At 34.7% G+C, this 23,046-nt stretch overlaps 1 protein-coding gene across 7 annotated transcripts in view; it reads right to left on the reverse strand.

The window, feature by feature from the left end:
• The window catches only part of ZNF148 (zinc finger protein 148), a 130,290-nt gene that overhangs the window by 80,566 nt on the left and 26,678 nt on the right, over window positions 1-23,046 (reverse strand). For 2 of the 7 annotated variants that reach the window (XM_045502360.1, XM_045502362.1), the window contains exons 2-3: window positions 12,312-12,393; window positions 4,097-4,232 (exon numbers count right to left, since the gene is read on the reverse strand). The exons of 1 other annotated variant lie outside the window; for it this stretch is intronic. The gene's annotated coding sequence lies outside the window, so the exon portion shown is untranslated. The remainder of the gene's footprint in view (window positions 1-4,096; window positions 4,233-12,311; window positions 12,394-23,046) is intronic. 4 more of the 7 variants (XM_045502359.1, XM_045502363.1, XM_045502364.1 and 1 more) reach the window with 3 other exon arrangements.

Genomic DNA, 23,046 nt, shown 5'->3' on the forward strand with positions numbered 1-23,046 from the left:
TCCAAGTTTCCTCAGTTGGCTTCTCCTACCTCATGGCTATCATGGAAGAACTCTGTTGACACTAAATCCCTTTTTCTCCTTTGGAAAGAATGGACACTTCCTACATTTGTTATTTTCCCATTTCCATCTATTATTCACACCTTAGTTAATATCTCCTGTCATTCTTTTTTTTTTTTTTCATAGGTTTACATATATACCTTCTTCATCCTTCCATTCTTCCTTCAAACCTTTTCCAAATTACTTCAGGAAACTTCCTCTTTTACCTCCCCATTTTCACTTGAAAATCAAACAAAATAATCCTAAATATGGCTGACAAATAAATATAGGAGCAGTTCTAAAGACATACCTGTATCAAAGAAAAAACAGCTGTAACTTTTTGGAAGACTTCTGCCATAATCATCTAAAAGTTTTGAAAACACCTAGTTCCCTTTCAGAATGTACATGAATATTCATCTGCCATTTTATGGCTTTTAATTAAATCTGCATTCAAGCACAAAAGAAGTATCTCTCACTTAAAGACAATGATTTTCTGTATATTTATTGAGTTTGTTGTAATATTATTCTCCACCAACTTTTACTGAACAATGTAGAACTTCCAACCATAAAAGTCAAAACAGACTATAGTGGGCAAGCTTAGGAATTAAACATCATTCTTTTTTCAGGACACCTGGGTGGCTCAGCTGGTTGAGTATCCGACTTTGACTCAAGTCATGATCTCGTGGGTTCATGGGTTCAAGCCCCACACTGGCCTCTGTGCTGACAGCTCAGTCTGCTTCACATTCTGTGCCTCCCTCTCTGCCCCTCCCCCGCTCACACTCTGCCTCTCTTTCTCATAAAAAATAAACACGAAATAAAAAATTTTTTTAAATAAACATCATCCTTTTCTATAAAGAAAAATAATTTCCAACTCAAAATATTCTCCCAAATCAACAATACCCTGCCTTGTACCAGAACCCATTCTACCTATAAGCCTCACTTGTAGGCAGAAAAAAAGTACTGAAAAGAACTTATTCTTAAACAGATAAAAAAGAAAAACTCGGTTTTACAACTTACTTCTCACCCAAAGCATTTTCAGTAAACTCTTTGTTGTCTGGAGGATGCCAGTTACATTAATTCGGATATTAATTTTTCTAACCTATGTAGGGTCAGTGAGAAATTACAACTTAGCAATATCAGGACTGGAAACACAAGTATCAATCAGCTTCAAGATCAAATGGTTAGACAAAGCCAGAGACAAAGAAACCCATGACCAATATGGAATTAAATAATTTCCACTGGCCATTCTTAAGAAGTTTCCTATTCTCTCTCATCCTTCACAAGCATAGTTTTATCTAAACAAAAACTGCTTCACCTCTAGTTCAAAGACAAAGTTTACTTCTCTTCTAGGCATATTCTACATTCAGAAACCCCTTCAGAAATATCTTTGTACAACTACAATTTTGCATCTATAAAGCTAAGCTTATAAACTACGCCCCATGACAATTTTTAAGTTGCTACTTAGTTCAAAACATGCTAAGAGGAACAAATGGGTCTTTCTGACTAGTGCTAGCAATGGTAAAAGACACAAAATAAGAGAGATTATAGGCTAAAATCCATCATTTTATACAATATAACAAAAAAAACCTTTGACCATTTTCTAACCACAGAAAAATAATCCATAAATATTTAAGTCAAAGTTAACGGGCATTTCTATATACTGCACCTCCCTCAAATAAAGCAGAATCTAAGCATATTCTGCATTCCAAATACTCATCACCAAAGTCTTCTAAAACAATGTAACAAAAAAATAGTGATATTTGAATGTTAAAACAAAATTTTCAGCAACTCATACTGTTTAAGAAACAGCTATAATTTATCTTAAAAAGGAGAGGGGGAGAGAAGTTTTAAAAAAAGTCCAAGCAAAACAGAACCCTAACTTCTGCTGGATCTACTTGTTTCATCCATCACACCTCATGCCAATATCAACAATTCAAATATTAATGTTAAAAATACTTATTCTGTTAGGAAACTATGAGTTTTCTACAGGCTTGTATAAGAAAAGGAATATCAAAAATACTTGTTAAAACAAACTTCTCTCTACACTACGAACATTAAACACCTACGTTATTTTTAATATGTACTACATAGCAACCAAAACTCGTTTCAGAACAAATAAGTATTAACTATTAAAACTGACATTTTTTAAACATTAAATACTCTCACTTTAATAATACAAACACTATTTGTGAAGCACAGAACTAAGGATGCATTTTCACCTTCAATGCCAAGAACATCTATAATGTCTTATACTATTCCATCATAAACTAAAGTCAACCAGCCGACTATATTATAACAAATATATAAATTTATCAAAACTAAAGGGTACCAAGGCTAAAAGGTTGACATAAAACATGGTGGAAAACTGATAACTAGTTTCCAACCCTTTAATAAAATCTATAATAGAATATATAATATTTGATACTTGTTTCAAAACACAGTATTTACAACAGGACAAAAATCATAAAATACAATGTACGATGAAGTATTTTTCATCTAATAATAACTAATTGAAGTATATAATATCTTTGAGAAAAAGTTTTTCTGATCTTATCTAAACATTTAGAATAACACACTCTTTAGAATTAGAAGGAACTAGCTACAGATCATTTAGCTTTATTTATATCTAAAGAAATCCTCCTATCCAAGGCCTCCACCCCCTTGTGTTAGTCTAAAATATTAGATAAATCATTTCAACCTACTGATAGTGAAACAAGATGAGGAATTATCTCAAGTCAATTTTAACTTTTAATACCTTATTCCATTTTATGATACCAAGACTAGCAGTGTTTATTCACAAAAAATTTGAGAACTAGTCACAGAACTTGAACTGTCTCAGAATGTCCAGGCCAAGAGTTAATGTCTTGGATAATAAAAATTGTATTTTAATGTTAATCCAAACTAGACAAATGGAAAGTAAATCTGACACAAACCCTAACTGACAATAAACTCCCCCTCCCTGAATCTGTTCTTTTCTTCTTGCCTAATAAGTGAGACAAACTCATTTCCCAGCCTCCCTTACAGCTGACTGTAGTCACGTGACAGTGTTATAGCCATTGGAATATAAGGAGAAATGACATACATAACTCCTCTTAAGGGAAGAAAAATATCCTTTCTTCTTCCTATTGACATGCATAACGGTAACCATCTTGGACAACAAGAGAGAAGCCACATACTAAGAATAGCAAAGGACGACAAAGACACCCAGGTCATGATGACTCAGGAACCTCTACAAAATCTCAAGATTGTTTTCACAGAGCAGTGCCTGGGGTGGCTTAGTCGGTTAAGCATCCAACTTTGGCTTAGGTCATGATCTCGTGCTTCATGAGTTCGAGCCCCGCACTGGGCTCTGGGCTGACAGCTCAGAGCCTGGAGCCTGCTTTAGATTCTGTGTCTCCCTTTTTCTCTGCCCCTCCCCCACTCACACTCTCACTCTCAAAAATAAATAATTAGAAAATAAATATATTTCTATCTTTAAAGTCTGTCACAGTGGTCACGTCTATATTTTAACTAATATCTCTAATATAAATGATTAATGAATTATCTACATGACTGCTTCCTTATATTAGTATAGGCATGTATGTACAAATGTACAATAACTGGGATGTTTTTTCACATTTCAAAAATTATATGCCAAACACCATTAAATTTCATCAATTGGTCTCATTTTACCATGTATGAACACAGAGTTTCCATGGAAATTCTGAAAAATTTAACATGGATATATATGTGTTAATGATAGGCAGGTAAAAAATACACTCTAAGAAAAGGGTTAAAGGAGAAAATATCTTCCCATCTAAATTTCATTTACTATTACATAATAAGCTACACATATTTTTGTGTTAAACAAAACTTAAAATCAAAAATGATATCATTACTTATCAATTTTCTCTTAACACTGTTTTCTCAAGAAAAAATTAAAATCCCAGGTTTCTACCAGATATAAACACCAAAACAAACTACAATACAAAAACCAACATGAAATTCTATCACCCAAAATGGTTTCATGTTTGAAAAAATTAACTTATTCATGATTATAAAACACAAGTGTTGACATTACCTGAGACTAAGATAAAAATGAAGACTTCAAGGAAGGGAATGCTGTAGAGTTGAAAAAGAAATCATGGTTGAGTTTCTACCTTTCGTAAGCTTCAAATACCCTCCACACCACCTTAATCACTTATGCCATCCAAGTCCTACAAAAAAAAAAAAAAAATTACTTAGGAAGGGGGAAAAATACTGTATAAATACAATCTGGAGAAACTGGTATGAATAATGAAGTGATCATTCTTTGTAAATACGAAAACTATGCCTGAATGACCAGAACAATGACTTGCTTTTAAGTCTGAAACCAGGGGAATAAAATAGTGGTAAATAGTAACTGTAAAATAACCTTGGCCTTATAGAGAACAATTTGCTTAAATCTGAATCTACAACTTCAGAGATAAGGGATGTTGAAGGAAATTCAGAGGGTTATAGACCTAAAAAGTTAGAAAAGAGAACGCAAAGAAACCACTTAAAAGATTAAGCAAAGATTAAGAAACCACTTAATAGCACTATTTACTGCTTTGTAAAGTCTATTAAGTGAAGAGGGAAGAAAATACAATACCAGGCTTGATAAAGAAGAAAACAGAACTAGTCATGTACAGAATAAATATTTATTCACAACAGAAACAATTATTGTTGTAAAATGTTATAAAATATTTAGATACAGAAACATAATCAGCCAGGTCATCTGTGACAGAAAAAGGTGACAATAAGATGAGAATAATTAATCATAGGAAGACGGTGTACCATATGCAAAAAATACAAATAAAAATGAAGAACATAAGCTGTACACAATAAATCTGCCTGACAGTACTTCTGGGCAGAGTAAAGACTGAAGAGTTTATGGAATTCCCTACCATAGGTCTTTAAAAATATTAGATTCCTATCCATCAATAATAGTTTATATACAGTCCACAGGAGACCAGGTGATATATGAAACATAATATGATTGTATATCAATTTTTACAGTGGTGTAAAAGCAAGAAAAATGGTCTTCCTCATCTAGAACAAAGTAATTATTTCCATCTTTGAACTTCCAAAAAATATAATACTAATTTACTTTTTAAAAATATTTCAATGCTGTATCCGTATTTTTTCAGAAGTTTACTTGTTTATTAACTAATCTCTACACCCAACGTGGGACTCAAATTCATGATCCCAAGATCAAGAGTCGTGTGCTCTTACAAATGAGCCATCCAGGCACACCTGTATCCATATTTTTTTAGTTTAAATTCTGAGCACTTGGGTGGCTCAGTCAGTTAAGAGTCCAACTCATTTCAGCTCGGGTTATGATCTCAGGGCCTTGGACTTGAGCACCATCCGTGCTGAGCGTGAAGCCTGCCTCGGATTCTCTCTCTCTCCCTGTGCCCCTTCTCCTGTGCTCACACACTTTCTCAAATATAAAATTAAAAGTTTAAATTCTGATGGGGCTATTCATCCCTTAGTAACCTTCCATCTCAGAAATTTCCTTAATATTCATGCATGTCGATTTTTCCAGATAAACTTTTGTCCAAAATAAAATTTATTTTCTTTCAATAGGATTGTATAATATATAAACGATAGTGAAATGACAACAGTAACAATAACCTAGGCAGGGGGAAGAGAGAGTCACAATACGGAGTTGCTTCAATATATTATCTACGATGCCCAGTTTCCAACAATAAATTATAAGATTACTAAGGAAATGGAAAGCATGACATTTATATTAACAAACACTACAGTATCTGAGTATCTCCAGACGTTGGTTTAAGCAAACAAATGTTTCAAAACATCTATTATACATGTGTTAAAAGAATCCATGCTTTAAACTTCTTTAATTATGAAAATAATCAACAAATAACAGATTCTCAATAAATGTACAGAAATTATGTAAAAGAACCACACAGGAAACTCTGAAGTCAAAGAGTACAGTAATTAAAACAAATATTTCCTAGAAGTGCTCAACAGCAGATTCAAGATGGCAGAAAAAAATTAATGACCTTGAAGACATCTACTGAAATTATCCAATCTGAAGAACAGAGAGAAAAGAAGTTGAAGAAGATTAAACAGAACCTCAGAGACCAATTTATCAACACTTTTGGAGAGGAAAGAACAGAGGGAAACATTTTTAATAAAATATCTAACAAAACTTCCCAGATTTTACTTTTAGTAAAAAGAAATAAAATCTATAGGTCTTAGGAATTCAATGAATCTCAGGTAGAATACAAAAAGACCCACACCTAGACACATCATAGTGAAACTGCTGAAAGCAAACACTAAGTGAAAAATAATGCAACCATAACAAGAAAAATCACTCAGCACTGTGCAGGGAATTCAACATGATTAACACCTTTCAATCATAAACAATAGAGGCCAGAAAACAGTGGAATGACATATTCAAAGTGCTGAAAGAAAAAAGCTGTCAACCAAGATGGCAGCAGAATTATCATCCAATAATGAAGGCAAAATAAAGTGTCTCAGACAAAGAAAGGATGAGAGAATTTTTTACTAGCAAACCTGCCTAACAAGAAATTTTAAAGGAAGTCCATCAAGCTGAAAGGAAAAGACAGAAGATTCAGATACACAGGAAAAACAGAAGAGCATCAAAAATGGAAAATATGTAGGTTAATCTAAAGGACTCTATAAATATATTTTCTCATTTCTTCTCTCAGCATCTTTTTTTTTTTTTTTTCAACGTTTATTTATTTTTGGGACAGAGAGAGACAGAGCATGAACGGGGGAGGGGCAGAGAGAGAGGGAGACACAGAATCGGAAACAGGCTCCAGGCTCTGAGCCATCAGCCCAGAGCCTGACGCGGGGCTCGAACTCACGGACCGTGAGATCGTGACCTGGCTGAAGTCGGACGCTTAACCGACTGCACCACCCAGGCGCCCCTCTCAGCATCTTTTAATGACATAAGAATATATGAAGCAATGATTATAATATCATATTGCTGGTTTTATAGCATACATAAATGTGAAATATATACAATAACAGTGGCACAATAGAGGAAGGAAAAAAATGGGAGCTATACTGGAGCAAAGTTTCCATATCTTACTGACAATGAATTAAAGTTAATATTAAGCAGACTGTTAAAATGCATAATGTAAACCCTAAAGCAACCACAAAGAATATATCTTTATATTAAAAAAAAAAAGAATATATCTTTATATTTATATTTAATAAAGAAAAAAAAATCAATGGAGTAATTATATGATACACTAAAAAATACTTGACATAAAAAGAGGCACTAAAGGAGGCACAGAGGAACAAAAATAAGAGACATACATAAAACAAGTGGCAAAATGACAAATGTAAACCCAGCCATGTCCATAATTAAATGTGAATGGTCTAAACAGCCCAATGCGAAGGCCAGAGGGTGTCAGATTGGACCAAAAATGCCCACAAGATTTAACTATATTCTGTCAACAAGAGACACACTTTACATTCAAGACTGAAAGTTAAAAGATGAGTGGGAAAGGATATTCTATGGAAACAGTAACTGTAAAGAAGTGGATAGTTCTATCGATAACATAAATATATTAGTATTTGCCTTAAGACAAATATTACTGATGACAAAGAAAAGTATTTCATGATGATAAAATATCAATAAATCAGGAAGATATTGTTAACAATTATAAATGTATATGCACCTAAAAAGAGCCCCAAAATAATGAAGCAATAACATTATTGAAAAAACAGAAAATTCAACAATAGTTGGAGATTTCAATTCTCCATTCTATATAATTGATAGAATAACTAGACAGAAAATTAGCAAAGATACAGAAAACCTGACTCATACTAACAACAAACTAGACTAAACTGGCTTATACAAAAAACCTCCGTAAACAACAGAATACATGTTGTTTTCAAGCACACAAGGAACATTCTCCAGGTCAGACCAAAAAGTAGGCTACATAACAAGTCTCATAAATTTAAAAGGACGGAACTCATACAAAATACGTTCTTCAATCATAACAGAATTAAATATCCACTAAATTAGAAACTGGAAAATCCACATGTGTTCAGGAATTAAACTTCACACTTCTAAATAATTTAGGAGTCAAAAAAGAAATTAAAAGAACAATTAGAGAATATTTTTAACTGAATGAAAACAAAAACATCAAAATTTATGAGATGCAGCTAAAGTACTTAGAAGGAAATTTATAAATTTAACTAAACCCTAAAGTAAGCAAAGGGAATAATAAAGAGAGCAGAAATTAACGAAATTCAAAACAGAAAAAAACTTGATTCTTTAAGATCAACAAAACTGACAAACTTTTAGGCAGACTAAGAACAAAAAGAAAACACAATTACCAAAAACAGGAATGAAAGAGGGGATGGTAATACTGACCTCACAAAAATTAAGTTATAAGACGGAAATACAAGGTTATATGTAAATAATACCTCAAAAAAATTTTTAAGAATTATAAAGGAAGGAATATTATAAGTAAATTTATGCCAACACATTACACAACTTTGTAACATGAACAAATTCCTAAAATGACACATATTATCAAAACTGACTAAAGAGGAAATAGAAAAATCTGAATGTAACAATTAAACAAACTGAATTAGTATTTCAAAATTTCCCACAAAGAGGAGCGCCTGGGTGGCTCAGTCGGTTAATATCTGACTTCGGCTCAGGTCACAATCTCACGGTTGGTGAGTTCGAGCTCCGCGTCGTGCTCTGTGCTGGCAGCTCAGAGCCTGGAGCCTGCTTCGGATTCTGTGTCTCCCTCTTTATCTGCTCCTCCCTTGTTCATGCTCTTTCTCTCAAAAATAAACATACATTTAAAAAAATTTTTTTTTAATTAAATTTCCCACAAAGAAAAGAACAGGCCAAAATGGCTTCACTGATGAATTCCACCAAATATTTAAGGAAGAAATATTAATCCTTCACAAATTCCTTCACAAAACAGGAAAACGGTACATTCTGAAACTCAATCCGTGAAGCCAGAGTTAACTTGATACCAAAGTCAAAGAAAATTACATGAAAACTACTCAGCGATGCCTATAATTATAAAATTAGATAAAAAAAAAAAATTCTTACAAAATACTAGCAAACTGAATCTAGCAACATATAAAAAGGCCTACACACCATGACCAAGTAAGATGTACCCCATGAATGCAAACGTAGTTTAACATCTGAAAATCAAGTAAGATAATACACTATATTAAGAGAATACAGGAAAAACCCATATGGGAGCCTCAATAGAAAAAAAGCACCCAACAAAATTCAACACCTATTCATGATAAAAACTCTCAACAAACTAAGACTAGAAAGAGAAACTAATAAATGAGTTCAGCAAAGTCACCATTAACGAGTTAAACAAGATCATAAAATATTAAATCAATAAATAAAATCAATTTTATTTTTAGAGTGATATCATAACGTTCTATCAAAAATTTGAATTGATGGGGCGCCATTGAGCCTTCCAGCTCAGGTCCCGATCTCACTGAACACTTAGTTTGAGCCCCGCATCAGACTCCCTGCTGTCAGCACAGAGCCCACCCACTTCATATCTTCTGTCCCCCTTTCTCTCTGCCCCTCCCCCACCACCTGCTGGTGTGGACGTGCACATGTTCTCTTTCAAAAGAAAGAAAGACAGAAAGACAGAAAGACAGAAAGGAAGGAAGGAAGAAAAGAAAAGAAAAGAAAAGAAAAGAAAAGAAAAGAAAAGAAAAGAAAAGAAAAGAAAAGAAAAGGAAAGGAAAGAAATTTGAATTGATTCAGGGGCACCAGGGTCTGTTAAGCTCCAACTTCAACTCAGGTCATGATCTCTGTGGGTTTGAGCCCTGTGGGTTTGAGTCTGTGGGTTTGAGTCTGTGGGTTTGAGCCCTGCATTGGGCTCTACGTTGACAGCTGAAAGCCTGGAGCCTGCTTTGGATCTCTCTCTCTCTCTCTCTCTCTCTGCTCCTCGCCCACTCACGCTCTGTCTCTTTCTCCTTCAAATATAAACATTAAAAATATTTTTTAATTTGAATTGGTTCAAATTTTCTTTCTTATCCCTCAGTAGAATTTCAAAATTTTCTTCAGACTGCTCCCAGACATTTTATCTTTTTAGTTATTATGAATGTATACCTTTTCTTACACGATTAGTCCTAATGCCTATTATATTTGTATAAAAAATTATTTGTGTATATTACTTTTATAAGCAGTTCCTTTACTGAATTCTCTTAATACTATCAATACACAGACAAGCAGATGAACTGAACAGAAATGATTTCAGAAACATGTTCTCCAAAAACACGGAAATTCAGTATATGAGAAATGTGGCATTTCAAAATGTAAAAAAGAAATGCATCATTCAATAATTGGAATGGGGACAACTAGTTAGCCTGCCGGAAAAAAAGGAAAGCTAAATCTCTACATCTACTGTTTATAAGCCAAATATATTCAACATTAAATGAAGATTTTAAGCGAAGTAAACCATAAAAAAAAATAACAGAAAACCCATATAACTTTTTCAAGTACCATAATTCACTGAATCTAAAACTACCAATCTTAAGCTACATGACTATTTTATGTGTTAACTAAGAAAGAAAATAATAATAATGTCAAATTATGACAAACCAGCAATTCATGTCATTTCGGAGATGTGACAACACAGAGGAAAAAGTGAGCCCTACAATCAACGACGGAGACCTTTTAAACTTTATCCAGAAACCCCCCATGCCCAGCCATAAAGGAAAAGACTAAATTCAATCATAAAAAATGAAAACTTCCATAAGGTAAAATCAAAATCATAAGATCAGAAGAAGAAAAATTCAGTGAAAATAATTTGCCTAATGAATGACTAGGGACTCAGCACAGGACCAAAGAGATCACTGAAAATATACACACAGCCAATAATGGAAAAATGCTGAAGCTCACTCATAATGAAATTTTGGAAAGCAATACTAAACAACAAAATACTAACAAATTATTAAAAAGTTTGACACTAGCTAGCGTGGTCACTGAGCTAGAGATTCCCATTTTCCTAGACTTACTGATATTGGAATAATCCTTTTAGGCAATTCATCCACCTAATTATTAAATGTACATGCTCTCTGGCCCAACAATTTTTCCCTTAGGGATTTATACTGCATGTACTTTTTAAAATATATGCAAAGACATGTCCAAGAATATCTACCATATTACCATTTATTATAGCAAAAGCACCTGAAAACCTAAACAGCCATTAATAAGTAAGCAGTTAATAAAATTATGGTATACCCAAATACTGGAATACTACACATAATGAAAAGAGAAGAAATGATATACAAAAATGCAGAAATTAACAACAAAAAAGATATATTGCTAAACAATATGTATGGTGTGATCTCAATTGTGTAAAGAATATGTAAATACAGGTATATATATAAATATCTGCATATATATAGAAAATGTCTGAAAGAATACACACATACATATACACACATACTACAGACATAATACACACATTAACTGTGAAAAGGAACAAGGAAAACCTTTTTTTTTTTTAACCTTATAACATTCTCTAATGCCTAAGTGTGTCTCATAACAAACCTGGGTAAGGAAATGTTGAAGGAGTGAGAAATGTTGAACTTGACAATTACCAGAAAACTTGGAAAAAGAAGGAAATCTTAAAATACAGCCACTAATATTGTCACATACTCATTTTTAAAGAATTCTCAAAACTAAATTTACGAGAATCTTCAGAATTTTTATAATCATTAACAACTGACATGCGAGTATGTGCCACTGACAGATATGTAAATACCCTGAAAACTGTTAAATATTTAATTTTCTTTCACTTGTTTGAAGGATAAAGCACAGGCCTAACATATGTACCAACATAAGCCAACAAGAAAGGAGAGGATCATCTGTCTTCCTAAAATAACAGAACTGGGCCTAAAAAAGAAACATGCAAGTAATCTAGTTAAGTGAGAAAAGATAATGATCTACATCCTATAAAACTAATACCATTAACTCTTTTCAATGTATAGACATTCGTTATTTATATACAGCAATACCATGCCATATATATGTGTGTGTATATATTTTATATATATATATATATATATATATATATATATATGTGTGTGTGTGTGTGTGTGTGTGTGTGTGTGTCATGCTTATATGTAAGTGGGTATAAAAGGAAAAACGATCATCCAGTAAATACAGAGTGCTATCCAATAGTTGTGATTAGTGCTGTTCATAATACAAGCATATGGGCATCTATCACAGGTAAAAATAAAGACTGAGTAAAACAGTGTTAGATTACCTCTATATAGTATGTCAGGCAAATGCCCATCCCACCAGATCACTTGGCTGAATTTCCAAGCTCCCGATTCCTCCCCTCTATCCTATAAAAGTACAAAAATACAGGTTATCTCCCAAAAGAATCAGAATTAGACATATTCTTAAAGTCAGATAAAATAATTATACCTAGATATGCTAAATCTAACAACATTCTTTCCAAGCCAGATACTGGATTAATAGATATGGTTGGATTAAATAGAATTAGTAGCAACTAATACTTAATGACCCATCAGTGATAAATGATATTCCAAGGAAATGACCAGAACCTAATTGGACTTTTTCAAGCCTAATTTCTAGTTGAGGATTAAGATCTCTTTAAAATCAGAGCAATAACCCAAAATTATCTTAAACAACTTTCAAATAAAAAAAGTAAACACAAAATGTGCTTCATTAAAATCTTATGTTGATACTCTCCATTATTCAAAGAGTACTACTTCCTGACGAAACCCCAAAATAACATTTCCCTCAGCTCAAAGGTCTAGCTACATCAATATAGCTTTTAAAAATACAAAAACATTAAGTATTTAAAATTTTCAAGGTGGGGCACCTGGGCGGCTCAGTCAGGTAAGCATCTGACTCTTCATTTCTGCTCAGGTCATGATCTCTCAGTTCATGAGTTAAGCCTGCATCTGGCTCTGCACTGACTGAGGAACCTGCTTGGGATTCTCTCTCTCCCTCACCACCCCCCCATCTTTCTCTGCCCCTCCCCCACTCGTGCACATACTGTCTCTCTCAAAAAACCATTTAAAAATTTTTTTCAGGGGCGCCTGGGTGACTCAGTTGGCTGAGCATCCAACTTCAGCTCAGGTCACAATCTCATGTTTAGTGAGTTCAAGCCCCATGTCGGACTCTGTGCTGACAGTTCAGAGCCTGCTTCACATTCTGTGTCTCCCTCTCTCTCTGCCCCTCCCCCACTCATGCTCCCTCTCTGTCTTTCTCTCTCTCTCTCTGTCAAAAATAAACATTAAGGGGCGCCTGGGTGGCTTGGTCGGTCAAGCGTCCGACTTCGGCTCAGGTCATGATCTCACGGTCCATGAGTTCGAGCCCCGCGTCAGGCTCTGTGCTGACAGCTCAGAGCCTGGAGCCTGTTTCAGATTCTGTGTCTCCCTCTCTCTCTGCTCCTCCCCGTTCATGCTGTCTCTGTCTCAAAAATAAATAAATGTTAAAAAATTAAAAAAAAATAAATAAAAATAAACATTAAAAAAAATTTTCATTTTTTTTTCAAGGCAAAGGTATTTAATAATACCAATATGGTCCGTACATATTTTTTAAGTGTTATGCTATAATCAACCTTTTAACAGAGACTAACACAGAAAGTTAATATCCTATGTTGGTACTGCATTAATACTGGACACATATAATTTCCTTTATGCAACTGGGGTATTTTTTGCTGGCATATGAAAGGGAGGTAATAAAGACAATGAAGACTGAAAGCTGAAACTTTATTAGAAACAAAGAATAGGCCAAATTTAATTTTTTATTCAGAAATAACAAAGCATTTATATAACAGCCCTAACACACATTTTCAGGGCTCAATAAATATCTTGCAAATCAATAAAAGCTATAAACGTAAAAGCAAAACAATTAAACTTTAAATCTTGAGGAAATAACCAATATATTAATCCAAAATTATGTTTATATAATTTTATCGAGGGATCACAAACACTATAGCCTTTCTGATAATGCAGCATTTTCTATTCCTCAGCCAGTCAGTAGCTTCGTTACTAAAATAATTACCAATCAAGAAATCTATTTAAAATTTTTTTTACTAAGCTCTTAATTGCCTGCCTCAAAGCTTTGTTTCCAAGCACTCAGAAGAGCATATATGCCATCATTCTCAATTATGTAAAACAATTTTTGAATACATACTTGCCATAAAACTGTACTATTGTGGTGGACATTATTAAAAACAGGTAAAGTAAAGCAAAACTGTATTTGCACTACACTGCTATCTATGGTCTTCACTGTGTTCAACTTTTAGAATTTTTTTAATTTAATGTTTATTATTTATTTTTGAGAGGGAGACAGAGTGCAAGCAGGGGAGGGACAGAGAGAGAGAGAGAGAGGGAGACAGAATCCAAAGCAGGCTCCAGGCTCTGAGCTGTCAGCACAGAGCCTGACATGGGGCTAGAACTATCAAACTGCGAGATCATGACCTGAGCTGAAGTCAGACACTTAACCAATGGAGCCACCCAGGTGTCCTCAACTTTTAGAATTTCTAAAGCTATAGAACAGTGTAAACTTGAACAGAAAAAGCAGAGCAAAGTCTACATACAAGAAATAAAAATGTCTTCTAATTATATATTTTAGTATTACATTATGAGTCTTTTTGAAAGTTGACTGGGTATATTTACCCCGCAATCAAGACAGTATTTCATATGCCATCATGGAATATGGTAAAATAAAATCTACAGACTGGACAAATGTTTTCGAAATGTTAATATTCTGTTGAAAACATTTTCACAAAAAGCCTACTCATCTTCTTGCATCACTTTTGATTCAAAGCCCTAAATTAAGGCTATCATACATCAAAGAACATAACTAGACATGTTAAAAGAGAAACAAAAAATAAAATAGTAAAGCAAAAAGAAATAGGAAACATGCCCCCACACACACACATACACACCCACATGCACAAAATATTATTACCTCAAGGTCTAAACCTGTAACAGAAATTTTGGAATATATTTCCCATTACAATGTTTCCTCTACCATGGAAACACACAGTTTTCCCTAACTCACTTGCCACACAGTCTCTGTCTCTGGAACTCTAATTCATTTAGCATCATCTACCAATTTCACTTCTCCTTCCAAGTCTCTATTCTTCCTTTAAATCTCCCACTCCTCTCTGCCAACAATAAGGAAAGGACCTACCAAGCTGGAAACTGAAGACCCTGCAAGTACAAAAAGAGAGGTACAAAGCTCCTGAACCACCCAAAGGTCAATTATAATCTTCCTCTTTCAACATGCTTCACTCCCTCACTTCAGGAGTTATAGTGAATATTCCTTCTTGGCAATTCCTAGGATTTAAGATTTTACTAGCTAAATATTCCCTAATTATATCACTTGTGCAGATATAAACAGTGAAATTAAGACTAAAACTGTTTTAAGGTAGCAGTATATTTATGCTGTCAATAAAAATATTTTTAACCAATGATAGATGTTAATATAACAGATCCATACTATACTGTGAATATGGACTTTTAATTTCACATGGTATAAACTCTCACACTTAGTTAATAATTAAGGCAATTTTCTACCAATACCAATTTTAATAACTACGGCACATTAAGAAAATAAATGAAGTATTTTTCAGGGACCATTAGCTACTGTCCTCCCATTATTTAGTTTTGAAAGACTGGCAATATTCCAATATACATCCCAGCAGGTGGGCTGATTCATTAATTAAGCCAACATTTTTGTCATTAATTTGAGTCAATGTTCTGATCACCTGATATGCATGTACAACATGCTATCTAAGATTCCTAAGACATGCATAAAATACCACGGTCTCTGACCATAGGAGTTCATAAGGTAGCAAAGATGCTAAGTACACATACAACAAATAATGTTAATAGTAGTAACATTATGTAGTAAGGGCTATAATTAAAGTTTAAGCAATTTATTATAGAAAAAATCAAAGCAAAGAGCACTCACTTCTTCCTCTGCTACCTTTTCAAATGAAAAAGAATTAACCTTTTAATGTTCACTTTACCTTTAAAGATGCAATGAACATATACTTTAGACTTTGCTTAGCAGTGTTCCTAGGACTTTGCAGGTATTAACTCTCATAATCCAAACAACAAACTTATGAGAGTGGTGCTATTAACTACTCAAGAGAGTAGCACTACAAGAGAAAAAAACTGAAGGGTTAAATAACTTACCAAAGGTTACAAAACTAGTAACTGGCAGAACCAAAGTCCTTATAATGGTCTGCAAGGCCCTCCACAATCCACCACCACCACCTTTCAGACCTCATCTCCTATACTTTCCCCCTTGCTCCACTTGAGTCCAGTAACCAGACTTTCTTATCTCCCTGTATCTTCTAGCATGCCATTGCCTTAGGCCTATTGTACTGGCTATTCTAGGCCTGGTATACTTTCTCCCAGAGATACTTATAACTAAATCCTTTACCTACTCTCAGTCTTTGCTCAATCATCATCTTGTTAATGAGGCTTTTTCCTGCTATGCGATTTAAAACTGTCCCCACATGCACTCACACCCAATCCCCCTTTTATCTGTTATACATTTTCCATAATAGTTACCACCTCTTAACATGCTAGGTAATCTACTTGCTTATGATGTTTACCTTTTTCTGCCCCTAACTATATAACATAAGCTCCACAAGGGCAGGAATTTCGTTTTGTTCAATGATCTTAAGACCCTAAAACAATGTATTGCACCTAGTAGATACTTGGTATTTTTTAAATGATTTTAAATAAAGTTGAACTCCAATACAGAAATCAAGCTCCAGAAGCTTAACCACACACACGACACTATCTCTCAATTACGGAATCACAGATAACAAAATTGAAGCATCTAGAAAAGTCACATTAACCTAATGCAGCAGAGAACCTCGTATCAAAACCAGCCTAGTGGGGATTTGGCAACATTACCCTTCAGCTTGGGAATTTCCCTAAAAAGGCTTGTTGGTTTTAACAATAAATTAGCATACTGAGGAGTCTACTATATACATTGTATATAGTATATACAATGTATATAGACACTGTATCAAATAGAAAATAATTCTGAGCAATGTAAAGAATAATTTAATCCCAGCTAATTTCCAGTCTTTGTTTTAAAAGACTGTTAATAATGAATCTCAGAAGTACTCTGTTAGAAAAGCTACAAAACGGCATGCACATTAAAACAGACAGGAAGAAACTTCTTCAGTTCCTTCAAATTTTTCACACCCTCCTAAAGAAACCTAAGCAACTTCATTAAGTATTTTCAAAGTATCTTTATGTTGTTGGCCCAGAGTGCATTCAGTCTACCAAATTATGTTTCAGCTGTCATCTTTGTCCAGAAAAGTAAGATTGCAAAAGATGAGGTTTTATGAATTAATGATCGAAATTCAGATAAGAAACTCCCACAAAAACTGTCAAGAATATAGAGTTCTAAGACAATAAAAAAAATTTTTTTAAAGTGGGGCGCCTGGGTGGCTCAGTCGGTTATGCCTCCAACTTTGGCTCAGGTCATGATCTCATGGTTTGTGAGCTCAAGCCCCTATGTCAGGCTCTGTGCTGACAGCTGAGAGCCTGGAACCTGCTTCAGATTCTGTATCTCCCTCTCTCTCTGCCCCTTTCCTGCTTGCACCCTGTGTCTGTCTGTCTCTCTCAAAAATAAAAAATAATTTTTTTTTTAATTTTTTAAAATAAAAATAAATAAATAAATGAAAGAGGGGTGGGTACCTGGGTGGTTCAGTTAGGTAAGTGTCCAACTCTTGATTTCGGCTCAGGTCATGATCTCATGGTTAGTGGAATCTAGCCCCAAGACGGGGCTCCACGCTGAACATTGGTTGAGGATGCTTGGGATTCTCTCCCCTCTCTCACGGCCCCTCCTGCGTGTGTGTGTGTGTGTGTGTGTGTGTGTGTGCGCGCGCGCGCGTGCGTGCACGCATGTGCATGCACAGGCACATGGACATAGTCTCTCTCTCTCAAAATAAACTCTTAAAAAAATTAAAAAAGAATATAACCAAAACTTAGCTGTTTTATAAGTATTTCATTATATCATGTACCTTAATGTTACTTCCAAATATAACCACTGTAGAAAAGCCATTCATTGATAAAAATCATAGTTCTTGGTTAATTAAGATTATCTCTTTTAAAGAGTCATTTTAAACAGAGAGGGAAGCAAACCATAAAGACACTTGAATACAGAGAACAAACAGGGTTGCTAGAGGGATTCTGGGTGGCGGAATGGGCTAAATGGATGATGGGCATTAGGGAGGGCACTTGCTTGGGACTTGGGATGAGCACTTGGTGTTGTAGGTAAGTGAAAGATCACTAAATTCTTTCTACTCCTGAAATCATTATTACACTATATGTTAACTTGGATTTAAATTTAAAATATAACACAAAGTCATTTTTAGTTTCACTGAAATGTGTATGCTTACAAAATTTTAACTATTGATGCTTCTATGCACTGCCAAATAAAAAGGCTACCTCTTGCCCTTTAAATGTAATCAAGAAAAGCACAAAGCAATGAAAAGAATAATAGCATATATGGTATAAGAATCTGAAACAAAAAATGCTTTAGCATCTTTTAAAGTCCTTTAGCATATTTTAACTACATCACACTTTAAGGTTAATTAGTCAAGTTCTGGTTTTACATTAGTTCTAACTTTTGTGATTTATATGAATAGACATACATAGACATGCATAGACATACGTGTTCTTTAATTTACACCAGCTGCTTTGAAAGTTAAAAGGTATTAGAACTCTATCTGAATGATGGTCATCCAACAGTATATTTTTCATGACCTGATCTATCGCAAGCAGGAATGACAGACAGCCTAACAAATTCAAACCAACCACCCCAGAAATTACCCTGACCAGGTCTCTCTTCTTTTTCCTTTTAAATTTTTTTTTTTAATTTTTTTTTTCAACGTTTATTTATTTTTGGGACAGAGAGAGACAGAGCATGAACGGGGGAGGGGCAGAGAGAGAGGGAGACACAGAATCGGAAACAGGCTCCAGGCTCTGAGCCATCAGCCCAGAGCCTGACGCGGGGCTCGAACTCACGGACCGCGAGATCGTGACCTGGCTGAAGTCGGACGCTTAACCGACTGAGCCACCCAGGCGCCCCAAATTTTTTTAATGTTTATTTATTTTTGAGAGAGACAGAGAGACACAGAATCCAAAGCAGGCTCCAGACTCTGAACTGTCAGCACAGAGCATGACATGGGGCTGGAACTCAGGAACCTTGAGATCATGAGCTGAGCCAAAGTCAGACGCTTTACAGACACTTTAACTGACTGAGCCACCCAGGGGTCTCCTGCCCAGGTCTTTCTACAACCATCTTCCATTTCCACTCTCAACAAAAGTCAGGCCAAAATCTTATAAACTTTGTAATTAATGTAGTTAATCCACTTAGTTGAGAATGAAAATCCTACAAAGTGGTAATCAAATTCTTAAAAGAAAACAGCCCAAAGTGAGTAAAATAAGCCCATGAACTGAAAACTTTCACCTGTCCTGGACCTTTTCAAATCACCTAGCCAATAAACATTTGTCAAACAAGAAACTTGTCCACCACAAGTATTTTTATAAACTCCTTAGACTAAACTAACTTTTAAATCTAAATTACATGTTGAGGGGAGACACCGTCCCAAAACTGTGGCAAACTATCAAGCAACTATGTAATCTTCCCCCAATTTTACTAACAGAAATTCACTATTAAGATTAGTAAACCACTCTGAAATCACTGTTGCACCGTATAACTTGAATGTAAATTTTAAAAAAGTAAAAAAAAAAAAAAAATTTAGTAAGCCACTAAACTCAAGGAAAAGCTGCTTTACTTTTACTTGTACATAAATTTTTACTGAATACACATTAATTTGTAAATATTTTATACTATCATGATCAAGATGACTCAGGCAATATAAGCATACTCTAATAAAGTATTGCATGGTATACAAAGTGCTTTCACTTGTCCCATTTCACCTGACCTCCTACAATTACTTAAGCAGGTATTAGTATCTCTGAAATTCATCAGGTTAAGTACCCAAGTTTACACAACACATAAGTGTCAAAGACTTCAACCAGATCATCTGCCTCCTAATAAATGTCTACTCTAACATAGCACCACCACAGGAAAGGTCTTCCCAAAATTAAAATATACTTAATGTTACTCTTAATGTCCTGGCAATCAAAAAAAATTTTGAAGTATATTATCAATGAACATAAAATTTTAAATTAAAATGCTATCTACAGGGGCACCTGGGTGGCTCAGTCCGTTAAGGGTGCTGACAGCTCAGAGCCTGGAACCTGCTTCAGATGGTGTCTCCCTCTGTCTCTGCCCCTCCCCCACTTGCCCTCTGTCTCTTTCAAAAGTGAATAAACATTTAAAAAAATAAAAATAAATAAAATGCTATCTACAATAGTTACCACGTAAATAAACAGAAAATTAAATTCATCTGCTTTTTGTAACATAAAAATTATCCCACTCTAATAACTAAAGAAATCCTAAAAAATTTTAATACCCAATTAAAAATTAAAGTTTAGGGACACTGGGTGGCTCAGTTGATTGAGCATCCGACTTCAGGTCAGGTCATGATCACGTGGTTGGTGGGTTTGAGCTCCACATCAGGCTCACTGCTGTGAGGCAGAGCCCACTTTGGATCCTCTGTCACCCTTCTCTCTACCCCTCCCCCCCCCCACCCGTCTGCACTCTCTCTCAAAAGTAAACATTAAAAAAAACTTAACATTTACATTTGATTTTTTTAAAGTGTCAAAGTGAACAAAAACATCTTATTAAAATATTATTACAAATCATAGACAAAACTAGAATTATTACTTCTCATATGAAATATAACTTAAAACGCTCACTTAATAACTTATAAATGGTCCACTAAAGTCAGTTCATCTTTTGACAATTTTCATCTTATTCAATAAAAGAGTCAATCACTCTTCTCTCCTCTGTCTAGAATGCATGCATGGAATTACACTAAGCACTAGACACAATGTAGAGGTGTGCCCACAAATAAAACAAATGGTTTTTAATCTGATTAGGAAATTGAGATTTGCCATCAGAGTCGCTCAAGAGAATACCTCAAAAAGAGGCTGCAAAGAACTCCAGTGATTTCTCCCGATAAATGCAGTAAATATATTAAGTTTGAACAATTCATGAAATATGTCTGTGAGATTGTTTTTCTAAATAGGAGAAGTTGATGTAGCAAGTTAACTCGTCATTTAGAAACACAAGCTTCTACTAACATAGAATGGACATTTTCTTATTTGGGTCAATTTATCCTCAATTAGAAAACCAGGAAATGTAAAAGCAGGACATTTTATCTGCCCATTTCAATCTATAAATTAGAAACAGATTACATTGGCTGCATAACACAAGATTTTCAGTATTGTTTTGAAAAATATTTGTTAATATTAAAATACTATAATGTATCACTGGAATTACTAAACATCTTAAGTGTAAATAATTAAACACATCCTTGAAGAAAGCACTCAATTTAAAACCTCATTTTTAATTAACTACATAACAAGATTCTGTTCATGTGACAGATGCCTAGTCCTGCCACCCTCTTGAACTGGTTATGATTGACTTCCCCAAAACTTAGGTGTCTGATATTCTGATTTGTAACTGAAGCAAACATTTATATAGTGCTTAAAACCTCACAAAGCACATATCCGTATGCTATTATTTTCAAAGCTGATATAACCTACTGTCTGGAGATCATGATGGTTGACAAAAATTAAGGAACTTGAATTTCCAGTCTAGGTAAGATGGCACAGAGCTGTGTTCCCCTGCCCCTCCTCATTAAGCACAATTATAAACCATGGAAATAACACAAAAGACAACCAGAGGTAAACTCTGCAAATAGTAAGGCAATGAACCAGTTTGGGACTACAAGTATGGAGAAACAAAAGAACAGCAGGGTGTTTTTAGTCCCCACACCCAACAGAAAAAGGCAACCCAGACTGCCATTTCCTGACCACCAACTTAGCAACAGAAGGCAGACCAGGCAGTCACATTCCTCCCCCCAAATTACACTGGAGTCCCTCTGCAACATAAAAGGAAGATTAACTGGAAGCCCAACCAACAACAAAACCGAGGTAAAAAATTCTTCCTTACCCATTTGGCATGAGACTCCTGTTTTCCACCTAGAGATACAGAGACAAGTAGGCAAACTGAGGGACCCAACCACAACAAGCCGCTAGCTAGTTTGGGCTAAGACTCTCCTCTCTCACCCAGAGACAGGGGGACAGGGAAGAATGACACGGGAGGAATAATAGGAGGATCTACCAAAATCATCTCTCATCTAGATATAACAAGAAGCCCCACATAGGGAAAACCCTTTTGCTCCGTCAGTCACCACCAGCAAGGACTAGTGGCAACCCAGCAGCATCAGATCAATTAAGGTGACCACAAAGGCTCTGAAAATTAAAACTGCCATTGGAAACACAGCCTACAAAAGGGGGCCAAGATCTGTATTCTAAACCTAAATAGGCGGACTGTCCACTAAAATGAAAAATATAAATAGGGCTCAGAACTTCCTAACTAAAAGATAAAATAGAAAGGACTCAAGAAGTCATGATTAAGAAAAGATAATCAACTAAGGCCAATGCAGAGATGCATCAGACACTGGAATTATTTGACAAATTATCTTTTATTTAAAACACAATAATAAAAATGTTTCAGCCATTAAGAATTTTCCCAAAACAAGTGAGAAAATGGAAAATCTCAGCAAAGACACAGAATTTATTAAAAAATAAAAGCAAAAGAAAATTATAGAACTAAAAAATAATAGAAAAATTTTGAACTCACTGCATAAACTCAATACAAACACAGAGATGATAGGGAAGAGAATCACTGAAGGTCAGTACAGAAAAACAGAACTCACCCAATCTGAACAAGAGAGAAAACAGGGAAAAAAAAATTAACAGTCTTGGAGAACTACAGGCCAATAACATAAGGATCCAACATTCTTATCACTGCAGTCCCAGAAAGGAGAGGGGCTGAAA

Source organism: Leopardus geoffroyi, chromosome C2 (genome assembly GCF_018350155.1).
Source record: "Leopardus geoffroyi isolate Oge1 chromosome C2, O.geoffroyi_Oge1_pat1.0, whole genome shotgun sequence".
NCBI classification, from domain to species: Eukaryota; Metazoa; Chordata; class Mammalia; order Carnivora; family Felidae; genus Leopardus; species Leopardus geoffroyi.